The 19977-nt window shown below is 38.1% G+C and overlaps 1 protein-coding gene across 2 annotated transcripts in view; it reads right to left on the bottom strand.

The window, feature by feature from the left end:
• The window catches only part of LOC106139812 (protein daughterless), a 99534-nt gene that overhangs the window by 48673 nt on the left and 30884 nt on the right, over nt 1-19977 (bottom strand). The window lies entirely within an intron of this gene.

Below are 19977 nucleotides of genomic sequence, written 5' to 3'. Positions count from 1 at the left end.
TAGAATTGAGATTCAAATAGTGACAGGTTGCTAGCCAATCACCTAAAAGAGAATCCCAAGTTTGTGAGCCTATCCCTTAGTCGCCTTTTACGACAACCATGGGAAAGAGATGGAGTGGTCCTATTATTTTTTGTATTGGTGCCGGGAACCACACGCATCTCAATAAATACGTTGAATCAAATGCGATTACGATCCATGGCAGCGAGATATATGGGCTCATGTGCGCACCGTAAAGTGATTCCCGCGAATCTGTTCGCTAACGCTATATACTACACTAAGATGGAAATTTATCAACCATCTTAATTTTTATATAAAAGTTTCATTTCATATAAAAATTAAGATGGCTTCTTTTTTGCACAACGCAATTTTTCAGTTACTATTCGAAATAAAACACAATAAGAATCTTATACAATGCTAGCCAATGATTTGAAATGTGTGTGAATAAGATAACTTGATAGCAAGTTAGTGTGTCGTCAAAATCTCACATTTTTAGAACTCACGAGAAAATTTGCATATTTAAAGAAGCGTGCTACTTGCTTCCATGAAAGGGAAGTGTAGCGCGAGCGATGGTCCAGGCTCGACCGCCATAAAGAGAAGATCTTCCGCTAGGTTAAACGAGTATGTTACCTCACCGACGACGTTGAGTCGGATGTTGTGTTTATGCTCCAATCTGAAGAAACATTGCTTGCGCGTTTTAAGATTAACGCTGTTATTGACTTGTGGCGTAGAGATGTCGCCACGGCATAGCAAACGACCAATATTTTTAAAATCAGAATCGCCCTATAGCCAGAATAATTCTTCTTCGTAATTTCTTCACATAACAGTCGTGGTCAGCGTGGTCTCACCTTTTACCTAGATCAGACGCTTGGCGGCCATTTTCATTGACCGAGACGCTGGTTAGGGCTTTTATTATCTGGTCAGTCCACAAAAATAGCTATTGGAATATGGCTCATTCTTCAAGAGTCTTAAACACTTTAAAATTCGCTACTTTCCCCTCTTCCATAGCACTGAAGACATAACCCGAACAGCCCCGTCGCGAGCGAGCGCGGCCGAACTCGCCCGAAGTCTCCCGAGCGCGAACATCTGTCGCCGGGCGGGGCGCGTGCGTCGGTATTATTACCTGCCCGCGTTTGCACAGGTGGGGTTGGGGGTAGATAGCCGAGTCGATGACCGTGTGAGGATGGTTTTCTTCGTCTTAGAATTATTTGGCATCTATTACAAGGGTTTTTACTGTCCAGAGACTCTTAGGGTCAACAGTCTTGAAAGACTAACAGGCCACGTTCAGCTGTTAGGCTTAACGATAGAATGGAGATTCAAATATTCACATGTTGCTAGCCCATCGCCTAAAAGAAAAATCATAAGTTTATAAGCCTTGCTTCTTATATCTAAAAAAAAGAAAGACTAGAAAACCGCGCGCAACTTGGTAATTACACAACTTTAATTGCTCATCATATTTTTGCTCCCGTTTTTAACATCCTTTTCATGTGAAACCAATAAAAAAACGCCTTTGTCCGAATGTGCGCCGCATTACAGAGAGAAATTCATTAAAACGCCATTATACGAACATAAAGACATACAACCCCACTATAGCTCTAATATTAAACTTATTCATATTCAAATTAATATCAGCATTACACACGATAATCGACTTTAAATTGATGATGTTAAAATTGACTTTTAAACTTGAAAGAAATTGTATAGATCCCCGCTGAATCGAGAAGACCACCTAATTGTAGTTAAGTTGAATGACCGGGTTAAAAGTACAAGTAAATAAATAAGTAGGTATATAGGGAACGTAAAGATGCATCATATTTGTAGAAAATATCTCAATTATTGAAGACCAGACATAAAAATACATATTGAAAGTTAAATTCGATAAGTTAACTTTTTTACAATTCCCCCTTGAAAGAATATTCAATCGTAAGAAACGTTACTTTATCAAACTTACAGCTCACTGGAGTAAGCCCACGACTTTTGTGCGGAAATTTCGAGAAATCCTCGCTTAGTGCACTTTGGAACACATAAATTTCAAATTATGGTCTATAATAAAAAAAGGAATTTACAGTCAGGTCCTTTTTTATACATAGATGTCCTCCTTTTTAGAAGTCCGTTAAGAAAAAAAAAAGAAATCCAGGTCTGGCAGCTCCTATAAGTGACCTTTGCAATGAATTCCAAATTCAAATGAATACAAAACCGCGCCAATAAGAACGTGGCACATTACGGGCGTGCCAGCAACCTGTAACAATTAAAACAAGGATTGCCGGATTCCCAGCTGGCCGATTGGCTAGGGGCGGCGTTAGGCTGTGCTCACACATAGCATTATTTTTATTCATTTAAGCTCTCATTTTCGGCAGCCGTGGCATAGAAGAGAAATGACAAGAGAGCTTACGTTTGTACATTCGGACAAGTCATGCGGAAGCTTTTGTTGAAAATGATCGCTAATAATTCCAAATTTAGGCCGCGTACGCCAAATAGCGCTTAATTTTGCACAAAAAGCACTAAGTGGACAATACTGAGATATCTGGCCATACAGCTGCTGCCGGGCCCAGGTAAAAAAAGGCAAGCCGAAAAATCCCGCCTAGATGTCGTAAATGATCATATGCGAACCAACATACATGACAAGAGGACGCGGAAGTCCGGACAAAGCAGTGGATGGGAACACGCTAAGATGAGAGTGAGAGAGAGAGGCATTCCAACCATCATTGCATATATAATAAGATTGCATTTTCATTCAGAATTTTAGAAAAAGGTAGTTTGTTTTTTTTTAAACCCACAAAAATTTTCCTAAACACCATGGAATTGAAAAACTTAACTCTAACATACAAGATTGATAAAGTCCATAGTGTGAGCGCGCCCCGTCAGTGCAACAGGTGCTCAAGAGCCTGTTCGTGGCGAGTTGCGCAACTTATTGCGGCCGAGCTGGTCGCTACACTGTGGCCGTGTCTATTCGTTCATTACTCTGTACAATAATTTTACAAACAAAAGTTTAATTCGACTTGAAGACTGAAAAGTTACGTTCAGCTGTATGGCTTTATGATGGAAGTGAGATTCAAGTAGTGACAGTTTGCAAGACCATCGCCTCCAAGAGGAGTCCCGTTTATAAGCCTATCCCTTAGTCGCTCTTTACGACATCCATGGGAAAGGTATGGAACAGTTCTTTTCATGCCGGAAAACGGCTACAACTATACGATTGTAGAAAGCCGTCAAAGACGAAAGCACTAACCGCTACTAAATGGCAGGTCTCCAAGGCAAGTAAATTTTAGACACAAGCAGTGTGCAAACTACGCCGAACATTTTTACAGAACAAGAAGTATGAATGACAGCTTTATAAAACACACAGCTGATTTGGGAAAACGCTATGTTGAGATGGACAAATTGGCATGATAATATTCTCAATTTCTCATTCCCCAGTTAACAAAGTTAATAAACTTCTTATTCTGACCAGACCGGCGAGACCAGACAACCAATTATCAACTCGAATTTAAGCATTCAAAGAAGTTTTTAATGTCCAAGATCACATTTAGCATTGACATTGGCCGATCCGGACCGCGACGGACGTCCGACCAGGCCAGACATAGTCGGTGGCACCTGTCTCTCATAATACACTAATTGCTTGTCGATAAGCGCCTAGAGACTAGTCTAGTTTGATAGAACAGTGCTTGTCAAAGTTCGAATTATTTTAGCGGGGCCGAAGTGTGAGCCTTGTGGGACTCCGTCTGTGAAAGAAATACTTTAACAGGTAATGCGTATTGAGTTACAAACATAATAAGTAATAAAAATATTAAAAAAATTAAAAGGTCAAAATTATAAATCAACGCTTGCATTATACGCGAGCCCGGGCAACTACGGCGGTCGTCCCGCGTAATTAATACGGGATCGTGATCCAGTGATCACGATCCCGCTGTAGTAACGTATTCATTGTTTTCACAGAGCCCTGGGTCCGCTTCTGATTACTGATCAGAAGCGGACCCAGGGCTCTGTGACAAACACCAGAAAGGGAATAAGAATGCTGAGAGGCATGTTATATTCCTTACAAAGTAAGCAGAGCGCATTGAGCTGATTTTTGTTGCTGCGGGCAGAAATGCTAATCTAAATTCATAAAAATCTTCCGTTACTGACTGTGTGACTTACTTTAGTGAGTCTTGGGACATTAATGGAGAGAACAGAAGTTAAAGATACTATTCGTGATACACGGGCGATTTCTCTCTAGTTGAGAAATAAAGTTACACAGTTTGAGAGCCACTAAATAAAATTCCTCAAAGAAGTGTACAAATAAGCCTCGTTTACTGGTTCCCCCGCGTCTATCATTACAGTGTGAGACAAGTTATGTTAATTGTAGCAGTGTTCTCCATCGGAGTGGGTAATTGGACCGCAGGATGCCTGGGTGTCAATTATTCGACTCCTGGTTGTGGTCAATATGTTGTTGTTGTTTAAATATTAGACAAGTTTTTTCATAATGTCCTCGTATTAAACGCCGGTTAACATATGGCTCTATCCAATATTGAGTTATTATTGAGATTTGTCTTTTATTTGACTAATTGAACATGGCCCTCGTAAACGACTGACAGAATTGTGTTTATCACAAAAACGACTTCACCGATATTGATGCTTGATGCTTGATGATTTGATGTATTGATTTGCTTGGTGCAATAAAGAATCTATAGAACAAAGTCCTTCCGATACATTTCTCATCGAATGTCCTTAAAAATGTATATTACGAAATACAATTTTGATATAATATGAATATTAATTTATAGATTACGAAATCAACGTGTGTCCGTCCGGTTGTACCGCACCTGGCTGTATTAGCATACGGGAGGTACCGTACAAAGGGACGCACATATTTTATATCTTAAAGCATCAGAACAGGCGTACAGCCCACGGCCGTTAGTTGTTTAGTTAGTTGAAGTATTTATACAATATAAGAAATCAAAATCAAAATATTATTAAAAAAATGGGCCTTTGCAGGCACTTTTTCACGTAATTTTATATTTCAATAAATTATGTTATATCTAATATAATATCAAAATAGAATAAAAGGTATCACTTAATGACGTCAACATAAGTATAATTATATTTACAACCGCTCTCACAGCGAAAGTGCAGAAGAAGCGGCGAAAAAATGTACACTGCAGCATTTTCGCCGGACGTTAATTTTCAGATTTCATATTGGATTATTGCGTCCATTTTCTCGCGTGTCGTTGTCTAAATTGGCAACCTATTGATTGAGAAAGGCCCCGAGAGCGGCTATGCAAATCGCTAGCCTTGATCTTGACTCGTCCGGGACGAGTCGGAATACAAATGAGAGAATTATGATCATCGCCGGTCATATGATGAGACACGTTACGACCTACAGTCGTATTAAGCGATATATTTTATTAATTGTTCATTTTTGTGACCATACCATTATTTTAAAGATTTTATACAGATTTTATCGATTTGGGTGTAGCAAAGATCACATTTATCCAGATTTATACAAATATATTAGACATAATCGCGTCCTTATCCTTCACAAAAGGAAAAGTCAAAACTGACCACGTTCAGCTGTATGGCTTAATAATAGAATTGAGATTCAAATAGTGACAGGTTGCTCGCCCATCGCCTATAAGAACCATTTCTAGAAGCCTTTCCCTTCATTGACGATGACGAGTGATTGACGATGTTTATTCTTCAAATTTGACGTAAATTATAACTAAGAGTTGGGCTTAGCCTAAAAGCTCAACGTGGCCTTTCAGTCATTCAAGACTGCGTGCTCTGTCTACCCCGCAAGGGATATAGACGTGACTATATGTATGTTTGTACAACTTGACGTTGTCTCTTTATTCTGAAAAGAAGATGTTATTCTTAGTCGCTAGGCGCCACGTGATTACACAACTCTTAATATTATTATTCACATGATTGCTATCCGAACGCATTATAATTTAATCGTATTTATCGGGTGAATCATATATATGTATGTTTTTTTTTAATTTCATAGTGTCCATATCCCGTCACCTGTGTGTGCTGTAGTAAACAAGTATTGGCCATGTTTGGGCAAGTACGGTCGATTGCACATTAAAATGATTGATCCAGACCAATTTAACATCATACCGTTGAAGAGTTTGATAGAAATCATTTAATGTTAATATTGTCACTGGCTGTTGCCCGCGAGTTCGTCCGTCTTAAATCTCTATAAATTTAACATACTACCCTATGTTAGTCCGCGATTCTCTCGTGTTTTCCTGAACCGATTTTCAAAGTGTTTGTTACACTTAGGGAAATACTTATATTAAAAATTTTACCAACTCATAAAAAGGAGGATATCGAGTAGAAGCGGTTTTCTTTTCCAAAAGTTATATATAGCTTAACTAATGTTAAAGCTATATAAATTACTGGAAATTTTCATAAAAATCCATTTTCATAAGACTTGCTGGGTGAAGGCGTAACAAAAACACACATATCAACACAAACAAACAAATTATAAATTTACACATTAACAATATTACTAGGCATTAATATGCCTAGTAATATTGTTAATGTGTATTATTCAGAATTCAATGCTATTGAATTCAATGTACGAAGGATCAATATGTAGCCGACTGTACAACGTTATCGTGTTGGCTCTCTCGACACGTGCGCGGTATCTGAGCGTGAGTCCCAAATGCTAATAGTATTATCATGTACAATTATATTAAGGAAAATTGATATAATATGATTTTCAAAGGGGTTTTTACAAGTTTACAATCTTTAAAAAAATCTTGTGCGCGTGTCATATATTTTTAAATTCATAAAAATAAACTCATGACTCCAAAGCATCGCACGCGCGACGCAGTTTTTGTCGCGCGAAAAACTATCGCTTAATTATCGCGCGCCAATAACTATCGTGTGGTGTTCATCGCGCGATAAAACGACGTCGCACATAATAAACACTTATCTTAATTTGACTTTCTAAATGTCGGCCATTTTGATAAAGGATATGGAATTTTGAAAGTCTCATTCTCTTCTCTCTTATGTATGACAAATCAGAATTATCATGCTACACATCATTTTCCCGTATCGACACGATACGCCCCTCTCGTCACATCCAATGCTCCAATTCCAAATAATTGAATTGATAAGACTACGGGTGATCGTCCGGAGTGGAGGGAAGGCTAATGAACTACTTAGCAAACTTTACACTCGAAGCTAGAATAATTTACACTTACCACCATACAAGAATTAATATGTTACAAAATAGTCCCCATCAAATGGAATTAAAATCTATATTAAGTTATCAATGATATAAAAAAAAAACAATTTTCAATAAAAACATACATACATAAAATCACGCCTTTTTATTGGAGGTAGGCAAAGACTACATCTTTCCATTAGCCACGATCTCTGAATACTTCCTTCGCTTCATCCACATTCATAACTCTCTTCATGCAAGCTCGGCGGTTTCGGGTACTCCAATTTATTACAAATTAATGTACTACTTAGCAAATTTAAGACAAGTTTGGTGCATTCGGAGCCGTGGGCGATAGCTAACTTATTGTAATATTCTTCTAAATTGGGAGGCGTGATTTTATGTATGTGTATTTTCTTTTCGTCATGTCCAAACCAATGTTCAAAGTAATTTAAACTGACAGACGAAATCGATAACAGTCCTTATTGAGTCGTAATACAGCTCCTCTTTTAAGCCGTAGTGACGCGCACAATATCGATACTCGAAACGGCGCGCGCGCAGAATTTTTGCAGGTTCTTGACCGCGCTATTTCCGGCGACACTTTATCGCCCGAAGGGAGCGACCGGGCGAAATTAAAACACGATCAATTTATAAGAGAAGAGAGAATAGGCTATTTGACAAAGTTCTAAAAACTATCTAAGGGTATTTATTTGTTTATAAGGAGCCCTACAAAAATACTTTTCTGTCTTTATTACAGCTATTTCATTAAAAAATCGAAAAAGAAAATGAAATATTCAAATATGCCGCCAAAACGCGACTTTTAGCAATATGGCGACCATAGCATGCAGTGACGTAAATTTCGTGTAAATATCATACAAAGCTTGTTGGTGTTTCGAAAAGTTTTGATTTCCTCTTGTTTTATTTAACTTGTGCCACGTCATATGTGTGAAAATTATTAAAATGAGTTCCTATAAATGTTGTGCAGTGCCTCAATGCACTAATACAACAATAAAATCTCCTACGAAACTGTTTTTTTCTATGCCGATGGATTTGAATATTCGTAAGAAGTGGTTTCAGATCATGATCTCAGATCAGTGGTTACCAAGATATACTTACATTGATGTTTTCACATTCCTCAGTTCGGCAGCATAGAAATCTGGATTGTCTTTGAAGAAGACAATCCAGATTTCTTTTCCCAACCATTATTGCGTCCACTTTTGGTAGGTTTCAACTGTCAGCTTTCGCGGAATTGGTTTCCATTATTAAATACCTATGTTATCTGAGTAAACCTGAGCGATCAAACACTTATAAAATCTTGAAAAATAATAGCGAACACTAAGGAACGGTACGATCCACAGTCTGTTTATGGATAATTGACGTCATAATAGAAATAGCCAATCACGTTCGTTTTTAGTCACGTGACAGCTGCATATAAAAACCTAATTTTCTGAGACGGATTTTGTTTAAATAATGCAATATTTTTATCTCGCGTTATTACAAATCGCTCCAAAAAAATAATATTAAGACTGATGACATAAAAGAAATGTATATTTTTAATACAGTCAAATAGCCTATTGATGAACATAATTCAGTTGGATAAACTTGACGTAAACAGAAAAAAAAACATGTGTAATTCGGTGTACTTAGATTTTCACAACGAATTTTAAGAAAAAGTCCCTGAAAATATGGCAGTAACGTTAACCTTATGAAATACTACAGTACAAACACATATTATTAATATTAACAGTATGTAAAATTATTGAAATGTCGACTAAGTAAATTAAGAGAATCTTAATGCTCACACAATAACTGCCACATTAAAGAAACTGAGTTCGTAGAAACGTTATGAACCGACATATTTTTACAGAACATTTTAGATTGGAACGAAATAAGTCCAATCCCTGACTGCTTATTCAAATCGAAGAGAATGAGCAGTGTAAATTAATCCTTTGGAAATTTTCCTCTGTGCACCTTCTAGATTACATGTGACATATAACACATGCAATATCTACAGCCCTTCTCCCTATCTACCTGTTAGCCCGGTGTCTCGAGTCGGGAATTATTATTTACGAGACTATGCTATGCCTCGCATATGCTTGTGCATAAAGGAGTAATACTTCTTCGAAGTAGATCTTATGCGTAATACTTTTGCAGGGTAATATCTGGCTGGGCGGACGCAGAACATTAAACAATAGAAATTTAGAGACAATTTGGAAAAGAGGTTTTCGTCCACTTAAAACTAGTACTCACGCGCCCGCCACCGCTCGTGGCTCGCGTCCGCCGGATGTCGTAACTGTAGAGTACTTACCTGAGAAGAAATGTATCACATTAATAACGGACATCATTAAATTATTGTAATGTTAGTTCGGAATGTATCATGAGTCTTTTCCGGAGGGGAAAGCACATCTTTTCACTTGCCAGGGATCGTGACATATTTCGCTTCAGCCACATTCATAACTCTGTTCATGCAATCTGACCTTTCGCCAGAACATCCTTTGTCTAATCAAATATTAATCTGGATCCTGCTTTATCGTAAGGGAATAATGGTGTTCCTACAACAGTTAGCAGGACCACGGAGATCAGAGGGGATCGCTTCATGGCTGTTATTACTAGACAGACACACTCAGGGCGGATGTAAAAGAAACTAACTCCAGGAGAATAAGAGCATTGTTATAAAATAGATTCATTAATGAGCTTACTGGGCAAATAATCTGGCTACAATCGGGTCCACATAAGCTGTCTAAAATGTAACGACCTGCAAAGACTTTGCAAGTGGCTGCTGGGTTTCCTACATGCCAGAATGCTGTTTCTTATCAAAAAAACTCCTTTTTTGAGACGTCTCCACGTCTTAAGCGAATTGCAGACAACAAAGTTAAACAGCTCGGAAATGTTTAAAATCCTTTCAAACATAACAAGCTGAGCATATATCATTTGAATATTCCAAAGATTAACCTCAGATTCGGAAACGGAACACCGAACTGCGCCTACGCATCCATTTTTTGCCATCCCTTTGTTAGTTCCGTCTCGTTCGCACTCGCCAACTCCCACATATTGGTAGAGAGAGGGGTTGACCGGGTAGACGGCAGATGGTCGAAAGTTTTAAAGTTTTTGCCCTTCGGGTTCGAACCTATTACAATTTACAATGGAAGCACGCTTTCAAGACATATGGTTCGGTACAACCATTACTTTTTTTTGATTTCGAGGATTTGCGTTTATGAAAAGGTGATTCGGTTCTGATACGGTGGGTCGTCGGCGGCGAATGCTGATGGTGAAATATGTATTTATTGCAATATTTTGAAATGAATCTTGTTAATTTCTTGTATGTCTGCTGGTCTGTTAATGTTGAACCTGGAACAAATACGTAGATTTCGCCAGAAGGCAAAGTGGTTCGTGAGGATGATTGAGGCGTACTTACAAATCAAGTTTGTTTTAGAATCAGTAACACCAGGCAAGGTTATGTTAAAATTGTAGTCATATGCGTACATATACGTGATATATACTACGGGTTTCTTTAGAAACATATCTCAGAAACCATTCTCTCACAAGTTCCCATCCAATCCATTCTTTTGTATTTGCCTAGTTTTAAGGATAACTGTACAAATTGTATGAGATAAATAAATATTATACGTAGCGTTGGAGAAGGAAAAGGCCCAGAATGACACCACATGGACGGGACCGACTGGCAAATCAGAGTTCAATACCATAACGTATTTTAATGAAAATGTATAGTAATTTAGCCCTTTAGAATAGGACCACTCCATCTCTTCTACTTCTACGGCGACTAAGGATAGGCTATAAAACCTACGTTACTTCTTTTAGACAATGGGCTAGCAACCTATCACTATTTGAATCAATTCGACCTTTAAATCATACAGCTGAACGTGACCTTTAAGTTTTTTCAAGACTGTTTGCTGTCTACCCCGGATGGGATAAAGACGTAAATACGATCATACGTATGTATGAATACAGTCACTTGATTATGCTCTAAGCTTTTCACGCGTAACTTTCTTGTGGGATATCCGTTAATCTTACGTCAGACAGAATTTTCTGAGGATCAAACATGCCAAATGTGCAGAAGTTTTAGCCGAGCTGTTCTTCAGTCACTAACTTAATAGCTTCATATAAACTGCGAATTGTTAGTCAATTCATCAATTTAATAACAATAGATTTCGAGGAACCCAAGTTCCGTTTTACAATTCACACAGTTATTCGTTTGACAATTTGATATTTACAAGTGCAACTAATAACAAAAAGACGTCATTTTACTGCCTTGTTGTAAATTCCCATCTCGTTTCACACCTCCAGTGTCTGCTCATTGTGGACGCAAAAAATTGCCAAGTCTTTTGTCTCAAAACGCAACATCTGGTGCATTGTGAGGTGGGAAAGTAAATAAAGTCGTATTGCTGTCTTTCGGTTCAGCTTGGGGTTCGTTTGCCGTGGACTCGGGATGACTGAGAATTCATTTATTGGTTAATGAATGGAGCTATCCATCTTGCATGCCCTGAACTGATGTCAAGATCAGAAGTCTATTCAATCACATTCACCTATACTAATAACTTAAACGAATTTCAGTTTATTTAATAAACGTATGACTGCTGTACGGATTTATAAAATTTAAAATGATATTAGATAAAGGCTCGTGGTCCAATATTCCCAAGAGTTTTAGTCGACAAAATCGCGGATTGTTCTTCATATTTTGTCTCAACCGCTTGATGGGAATAGCAACTTAACGTGTCTACTCATGCAGAAACCCAAATTTGTGACAATATGTTTAAATTTTCAAGTCACTTAGATCATACTGTTGGCCGTTTATTGAAATACCAAATAATCAAAGATCGATTCACTCTAAACAGAGAAGAACTTGAACAAAATAAAGGAAGAGAAATGGGGGTGAAAGCAAAAAGGATGAACGCCGACGCATCACAGACTAGATATAGACAAATTCCCACGCGGGCAGGAAGCGGCAACCCTGAGTGCTATTAAAAAAAAAGAACCCGCATATAAACGTCACTAGGAACATCTGTCCCGCCAACGCTGGAATGTAGGGACGTGACTTAAAGTATCGATTGTATGGAGTCACAGAAATACAGTGCATTATTATGATTATTTGCAATGATCTATCGATTGAGGGAAAGGCCTAGTTGGCACAAGTTCCTGGACACAGTTATAAAGAGATTGTATATCAATATAATTTGTTGGAGGTTGTACATATCGCGTTTTGTGAAGTTCAGGCTTCATGTAAGATTCATTCGGGAGATGACATTAATTATATCGATATTATCGACAGCCAGGTCTATCGAAACGCTCCCTCCCTATGCGACATTTGTAAGCACACATATCTGTCCTTGTATAAAGCAGGTATACAAGAATAAGAAAGGAATTTTCATACCAATGAACTAACTAAAAAGTGTCAAATTGTGTGTGTGCATCCTTAGGAAATATATGAAGTGGTCCTATTCTAAAGTGCTTGGAACCACACGGCAAAGAATGTATTTAATTTAATAGGGTAGCGATAATTTTAGTAATTATCTTCTGGCAGGTAAAGAAGAGAGTCAAGTCTACGTTAACAAAATGGTGGACAAGACCTACATTACAGCGTATCGAAGCAACAGGTGATGAAACGTAAACTCGTTCATTGGGGGCTGTAGAATTATTGTTTTCGTTGTTTGTTCCAGCGACCATCTTGTTGAAATATTAAGTCAATGTCTTAAATATTCGTATTGACATCATAATTTTTATATTCATTCAAATTTTTTAATGTAGACAATGTGGATTCGTCTACGATTTTGATTTAAGAGATCTATATTTGTAAATTGACGTCCGGTGAAAAGGCTGCAGTGTAGTTCGTTCCGCCGCTTCTTCTACACATGACTTACGCTTTGGAAGCGGTAGTATATATAATTAGATTTAAGTGATTTAACATCAATAAGTCATACATTGTATCCAATTTTGAAAATCAATTATTCTATTGTAAATGTTTTTACTATTAAATGTCTATAATTCATCTAATAAAAATATTGTCATAAAAATGTCTAAATTGGAAAGAGATGGAGTGATCCTATTCATTTTTATATTGGTGCCGGGATCCACACGGCACTATCTAAATGTTACTGTAAATTATTCCCTTTAGGAACCTGATATACACTGTGTAGCACCCTACAGGTTACCTCGCACACTCAAACACATTCAATTTTAACTTTTATGTCATTCAACTTTGAGTTTTAATCGAAACACATAAAGTTTTTGCTATGAATTCAAAGTATAATATGAGAATTGGCTACAAATTTAACGAATACGACTTTACGCTCTTAAAAATAGGGCTCACGTTTGAATACATGCCTCGATTCCGGCGCGCGCGCACCCCTCTTTTAATATAACTCTGTCGCACACGCATAACATCATATTTCTGTCCCTTTCTTGTGTTGGGGTGCCGAGGGAGTAGATAGATTATTGTGCTTTTTGTCGATATTTTGAAGACAATACTGTTTATGGTGCGTGAGGGGGAAAATTCATTGGCTTTATGGCAGGAACAGGTCATATACACCTGATGAACGTTTGAAACCTACTTTACACATTGGCAGTTTTCTATTTCCGGCAAATTAGAATTATCAATTTCAACGAGTGCAAAATCCAGGATACAAGCTGGGTAAGCGGGGCCTGACCTCACAAACTGACTGATACAAAGAAAATAGCTTCTCTGACAGGTCTGAAACCCACGGCAGATTTGTATAGGACCCTTGTGATATGGGAGTGTGGTAAAGACGCTTCTTCTAGTTAAAACTATAACAAAATGTTTCTTATAATAGCAGGAGAATGAATAAGAATCTAACTTAGTAAGAGTTTTCTGATGCTTCAGGCATTAAAGCTATTCTGGGCATTTAACTAACCAAACGCAACAAATTATTGAAATATATCACCGGTACTTTTATATCAATAAATCACCCCCTTTCTGACATATCCACACATTGTATCATGATCCAAGCATTTTTCCCTAGAAAGTGTGCGCGAGCGCCGATTGGCGGGTCGCGCCAGGTGTTAGCCTCCCGCGCACCCCTCTCGTTGCTAGGGATGACCTAATATCGATAGATGATATCGATAGATTACATTCTTTGATTAAGATAAAGAATTGAAATTAATAATTATAATATTTATAAGTGAGCTGGGTGAAGGCTTTATGGAGATAAGATTGAATATGATAGTTACGTATAGCAAGATTTAGTAATAGTTTCAAATTCTAACACTTTATTTAAAATACTTTCAAGAATATCAATATAAATGTTTCCGAAATCAAAAGAAATTTGTCATTCAGTATTTAATTATGTCTTACTGTTTTTACAGTTCAAACATTTTTTCAAAGATTTCATTCACACAAAAAATAAAACTTAATAATAGTCTGAATGATCTTGTGCCGACTGTGTTATAAAAAAAAGGAAAATAATGGATCTGTGACATTAGTCGCGAGTGGTTCCGTATTTTATTGGTTTCTGCCAATATGAAGTAGCAAAGGAAAAATCATGTTGAAAGTTGTTGCAAGTTTTATTTTTACATCTAATATTAGATTATAGATAGGCATCAGATTATCACTGATCTGATGTCTACCTATAATCTAACTATACACAACTTACATTGTAAATTTTTACAAGTTACATCGACTATGGATCGCTAAAACGGTCGATTAATTCGCCAAATCGGTTTTTGATTGCGAAGTGAATGGTGATTATAAGACCACACACGTACAGCCGCGGGCTTTAGGCAGTCTCCGCTACATTTCTCACTTGTAAGTACCTATTAATCACAATGTTTGCCTTGTGAACTGCAATTAAGATCTGGATTTGAATCCCAGTTTTGCAATAAAAATACAATTTACTCGGAGTCGGTAGACTGTGTAGTTTGTCTTCATATGCGTGCGCGCTTTCAAGCACGCTCCAGGATCATGGGCTCCATCGCAAGGAGAGGACTCAACTGGAACGCAAGTCAAGAGACTGATGATGATATTTTATGATCTTGTTTTATCTATAAGGTGACTAATGTTAGGGTGACGATTTGACAGAAATTGAACGGAAAATAGCTACAGAATTAACTGACACAAGCGGTTGAAGAAGACTTGATAAAGTTGGCTTTTGGTTTATGTCTAAATATTTAACCCTTGAAACCGACTAACTATCGATAATTAATAATCGATAGCGTCACATCTCTATGAAACAAAACGGGTGCACACAGGTATACGGTACACAAAAGCGGGACCACTTCGCGTGCGCCGGATAAACGGAGGAATTGATACGAAGGACTTTCAACTCCGCTGCTAGGTTCAAAAATGTTTGAACTTAATATCTTTGAGGTCTGTACTAGACAGAAAGATAGAAAACCTTATATTGCACAAATAATTATGACAATAGATTTATTCTAAGCTTATGTTAAGGTAATTTAAAGAAAGGCTGCCTAATTGCATAATGTAATTTCTTCCAGGCAACCACAAGAACATTTCGTGAGAATTTGCTAGGGCGCTGGTATTCCATAAGAAATTTATGTACGAAAAGAAACATGAATGTAAGCCTCAGAAAATGACTTAAATAAACAAAAAACACGGGTCACGGGTTCGATCCCCGGTCAAGTCATGACGGCAAACAAACTCTAATTGACCTGGGTCTTGCAGAGGCAAGATGCCGTTCTCGGAGGCCAGAGAGTGGAATCAAACACGAGAGTAGCGCCTTCACCATTCCCACCATTCGGCTCGTACGAGTATAACCGGTAGGTTGGTAGCCCCATGGATTACGGTGGAATAACTCATGTTAAACTTTCGCGTTGCATTATACATACATACATATAGTCACGTCTATATCCCTTGTGGGGTAGACAGTGCCAACAGTCTTGAAAAGACTGATCGGCCACATTCAGCTATTTGGCTTATTGATAGTATTGAGATCCAAATAGTGACAGGTTGCTAGCCCATCGCCTAAAAAAAGAATCCCAAGTTTGTAAGCCTATCCATAAGTCGCCTTTTACGACATCCATGGGAAACAGATGGAGGGGTCCCATTCTTTTTTGTATTGGTGCTGGGAACCACACGGCACTTATTGCATTATACTAGTTACAAAATACAGGTACTAAACGCGCATGTAACCTTCCCCTAATTTATCGGTCACCACGGATCATCTATACATATGTAGGTACTAAGATTATAAAGTTGAAGAGATTGTTTGATTGTTTGAATGCGCTAATCTCAGGAAGTACTGGTTAGAATCGAAAAATTATTTTTGTGTTGAATAGACCATTTATCGAGCAAGGCTTTAGGCTATATACTAATATTATAAAGTTGAAGAGATTGTTTATTTGTTTGAACGCGCTAATCTCAGGAACTAGTGGTTCGAATTGAAAAATTCTTTTTGTGTTGAATACACCATTTATCGAGCAAGGCTTTAGGCTATATAACATCACGCTGCAACTATTAGGAGCGAAGAAGTAATGGAAAATGAGAAAAAAACGGGCAAAGTTATTCATCCTTGAGGGCTTCAATGATGCCCGAAATAACTATTCCACGCGGACGAAGTCGCGGGCACAGCTAGTTGTAACATGATTCGAAGCGTTCCGAGATATTTTTTCTTCACGTCCTTTGTAGCAATGGCGACCAACTCGATAAAAATTGCAAGTTCCTGATGACATGTGTCACGTGGCCGGAGACGTGGTCACGCAGGTCACAGCGCAGACGTCGCGGTGATAGCGCGCAGGTGATAGTGGGCGTATGGTGTTGTCAACTTCCGAAATTTCATTCGGGCCTCGACGAACGTATCAATATACACCCCAAACCGCTGGGTCTTTGAAGGTTCCTCGTGTACTCCAGAGGTAAACATACATACATATGATTACTTCTATAACCCTTGCTGGGTAGACAGAGCCAACAGTCTTGAAAATACTGTATGGCCACGTTCAGCTGTTTGGCTTCATGATAGAATTAAGATTCAAATAGTGACAGATTGCTAGCCCATCGCTTAAAAGAAGAATCCCACGTTTATAAGCTTATCCCTTAGTCGCCTTTTACGATATCCATGAGAACGAGATGGAGTGGTACACTTGGAGAAGTTTTCCCGAACTTCCCACGAGAATGGAATATAAATAACATAATTTTTAATTTAACGGGCGAAGTCTAGCTAGCATAAATTTTCATTACTATATCACATATCAATCACTTTGATCATGACACAATAACGCAATGTGATAACAGCTTCGAAGGGCGCTCCGCCCACCCTGCGGAAGGCATTCCGTCGGAGATATGCATGATAATAATAAGTTAAAAAAATATCAGTCAACTTTTTACCGCGGATTCGCTCGTTCTTATAAAGTCACAGAGCTGAACGTGGCCTTTCAGTCAGTCTTTTCAACACTGTTGGCTCTGTCTACACCGCAAGGGACAGACGTGACTGTATGTAGGTATGCGTTCGCTCGTATAAATTGTAGTTTATCAGAATCCCCCACGGGAACATCACAAAATTATAAGACGAAAGGTAGGCAGATGCAGGTCAGGCTGAGGGTAATCAGCATCATCATCAGGGTCACACTCGATGATGTAATTGTGTTCAGGCAGTAGGTAGAAGAATGCTACATTGCCTAAAAGAAGAATCCCAAGTTCAAAAGCATTTCCCTTAATTGACTTGAACATTCACATCTACATATATCCTTTGCGGAGTAGACAGAGTCAGAAGTCTTGAAAGACTGACAGGTCTTGTTCAGCTGTTTAGCTTTATTATAATAGATTGAGATTCAAGTAATGACAGGTTGTTAGCACATCGCGTAAAAGAACGATCCCAAGTTTATAAGCCTGTCCCTTAGTCGCCTTTAACGACATCCATGGGAGTGGTCATATATATTTTTTTCTTTTGGTGCAGGGGAAGACACTTGGTGTTATTAATGAATAAATAAATAAATATAAACGGGACAAATTACACTGAGTTAGCCTCGAAGTAAGTTCGAGACTTGTGTTACGAGATACTAACTCAACGATACTATATTTTATAATAAATACTTATATAGATAAACATCCAAGACCCAGGCCAATCAGAAAAAGTTCGTTTCTCATCATGCCCTGGCCGGGATTCGAACCCGGGACCTCTGGTGTCACAGACAAGCATACTACCGCTGCGCCACAGAGGCCGTCAATAAATCTGTTATCTCGCACCTATGCGCAACTGAATGGGCGACATTACTCAACCTCCAAGGTTGATCAGCTCCGAACGTGCGCTATCTCCGCGACACGCTGGTGAGTGGGTATCAATGGGTTCATGTTATTGTATTATAATTATTGTCACAATTACTTATAGATCGGATGGCTTCCGTGTACAGTGAAATAAGATCGAACACAATATTGTCAAGTAATCTGTGAATTCTTGACGATATTGTGTAATTCGTGCCGTGTGGTTCTCGGCACAAATTTTAAAGAGAATAGGATCACTCCATCTCTTTCCCATGGATGTCAGTTGCGGCCGTTCAGCCTCCGTGGACAGCCAGACAGACACTTCGACTTGACATTTAGATGAACAAAACTGATTGACTTATTTATGAAAAAAGGACAATGTATTTTTGACTAAGACGACGCCCAGACAAGACGCCTTGAACTATAGGAAATCTGGTGTTTTATTGTGACTGACCCACCAGAACCCTCGGCCCGTTCAATGTCGTTAAAGGCGACTAATGGATAGGCTTATAAACTTCGGATTCTTCATTATGGCGATGGGCTAGCAACCTGTGTGAATTTCAATTCCGACTGTTGACTGTCTACCCCGCAAGGGATATAGACGTGACTATATGTATCTATGTAATCTGTGAATAACGCTGTGGGCGTTCTTGTTATTAATTATAACATGGAAATAATTTTTAATATGGTCTTTTCACATAGTTGTTTGTTATTCCTAATGAATGAATTAATAAACAGTTTGTATTAACTGTCCAAAATTATCAATTATCTTAGCTCTGACCAGCAGAATTCAGGTTTTGGAAAATTCCAGGTATATTAGAACCGACTTCGTTTTTAATCTATATTTTATTAATATTTATAATTGTAATAAAGACTTCCTTAAATAAAAATTACTACTAATTAATATACGACACACAACAATAAAACGATAACGAGATTAAATTCTAAAAGTGAAGTAAAAAAATGGTGCCGTAAAGCAGCAAAATACTGGTGCTGTGAACTGCTGTGTGTAATCAATAAAAAGCGAATAAATACTACACTAAACTATCTACTGGTATAAACCCATAAAATACAAATGGAACCTAACATGTCGGTGATGCCTCACGCCCGGGAGAAGTGAGAGATTAAAAAAAAATTGTCTGAATTCTAATCTATACAATGTTTTAAGAAACATCAGCAACATTTAACAAATAAATAACACTACTAAAACAGACAAAGTCGTGCAAACTAATTCGTACGTTCATCACAGCTCGTCCGTTGGTGGTGCCATAAACTAAACGGCGTTTAAGTAAATAAGGAAAAACAATCATGCGGATCGAACCACTGTGTGGTGGCTCGTCTGCGTGTTGGTGGTGGTGATGATGTCTCCAATGCAACTGGTAATGGCATACAATCTTTACAAGTTTTCACAGAAAACAGAAACGTCTATGAACAAAAAGACACTACAAAAACAGAGAGGCAAACGTATTAGTGCGGCCCGTAAACCACTCACCCATAGTGGTGGTACATCAGCTTATTGATGGTGTTGGTGATTCAATCTATATGGTGTTGGCATACATTCTACGCAAAATCTAACAACACAAAAAGAAAACAGCACGCCACAAAAACAAAACAATAAGCCACATTTGACGTAGTATGACTTTAAAAC

The sequence above is a fragment of the Amyelois transitella genome, chromosome 29, assembly GCF_032362555.1.
Source record: "Amyelois transitella isolate CPQ chromosome 29, ilAmyTran1.1, whole genome shotgun sequence".
NCBI classification, from domain to species: Eukaryota; Metazoa; Arthropoda; class Insecta; order Lepidoptera; family Pyralidae; genus Amyelois; species Amyelois transitella.
This window is presented reverse-complemented; position numbering and strand designations above follow the sequence as displayed.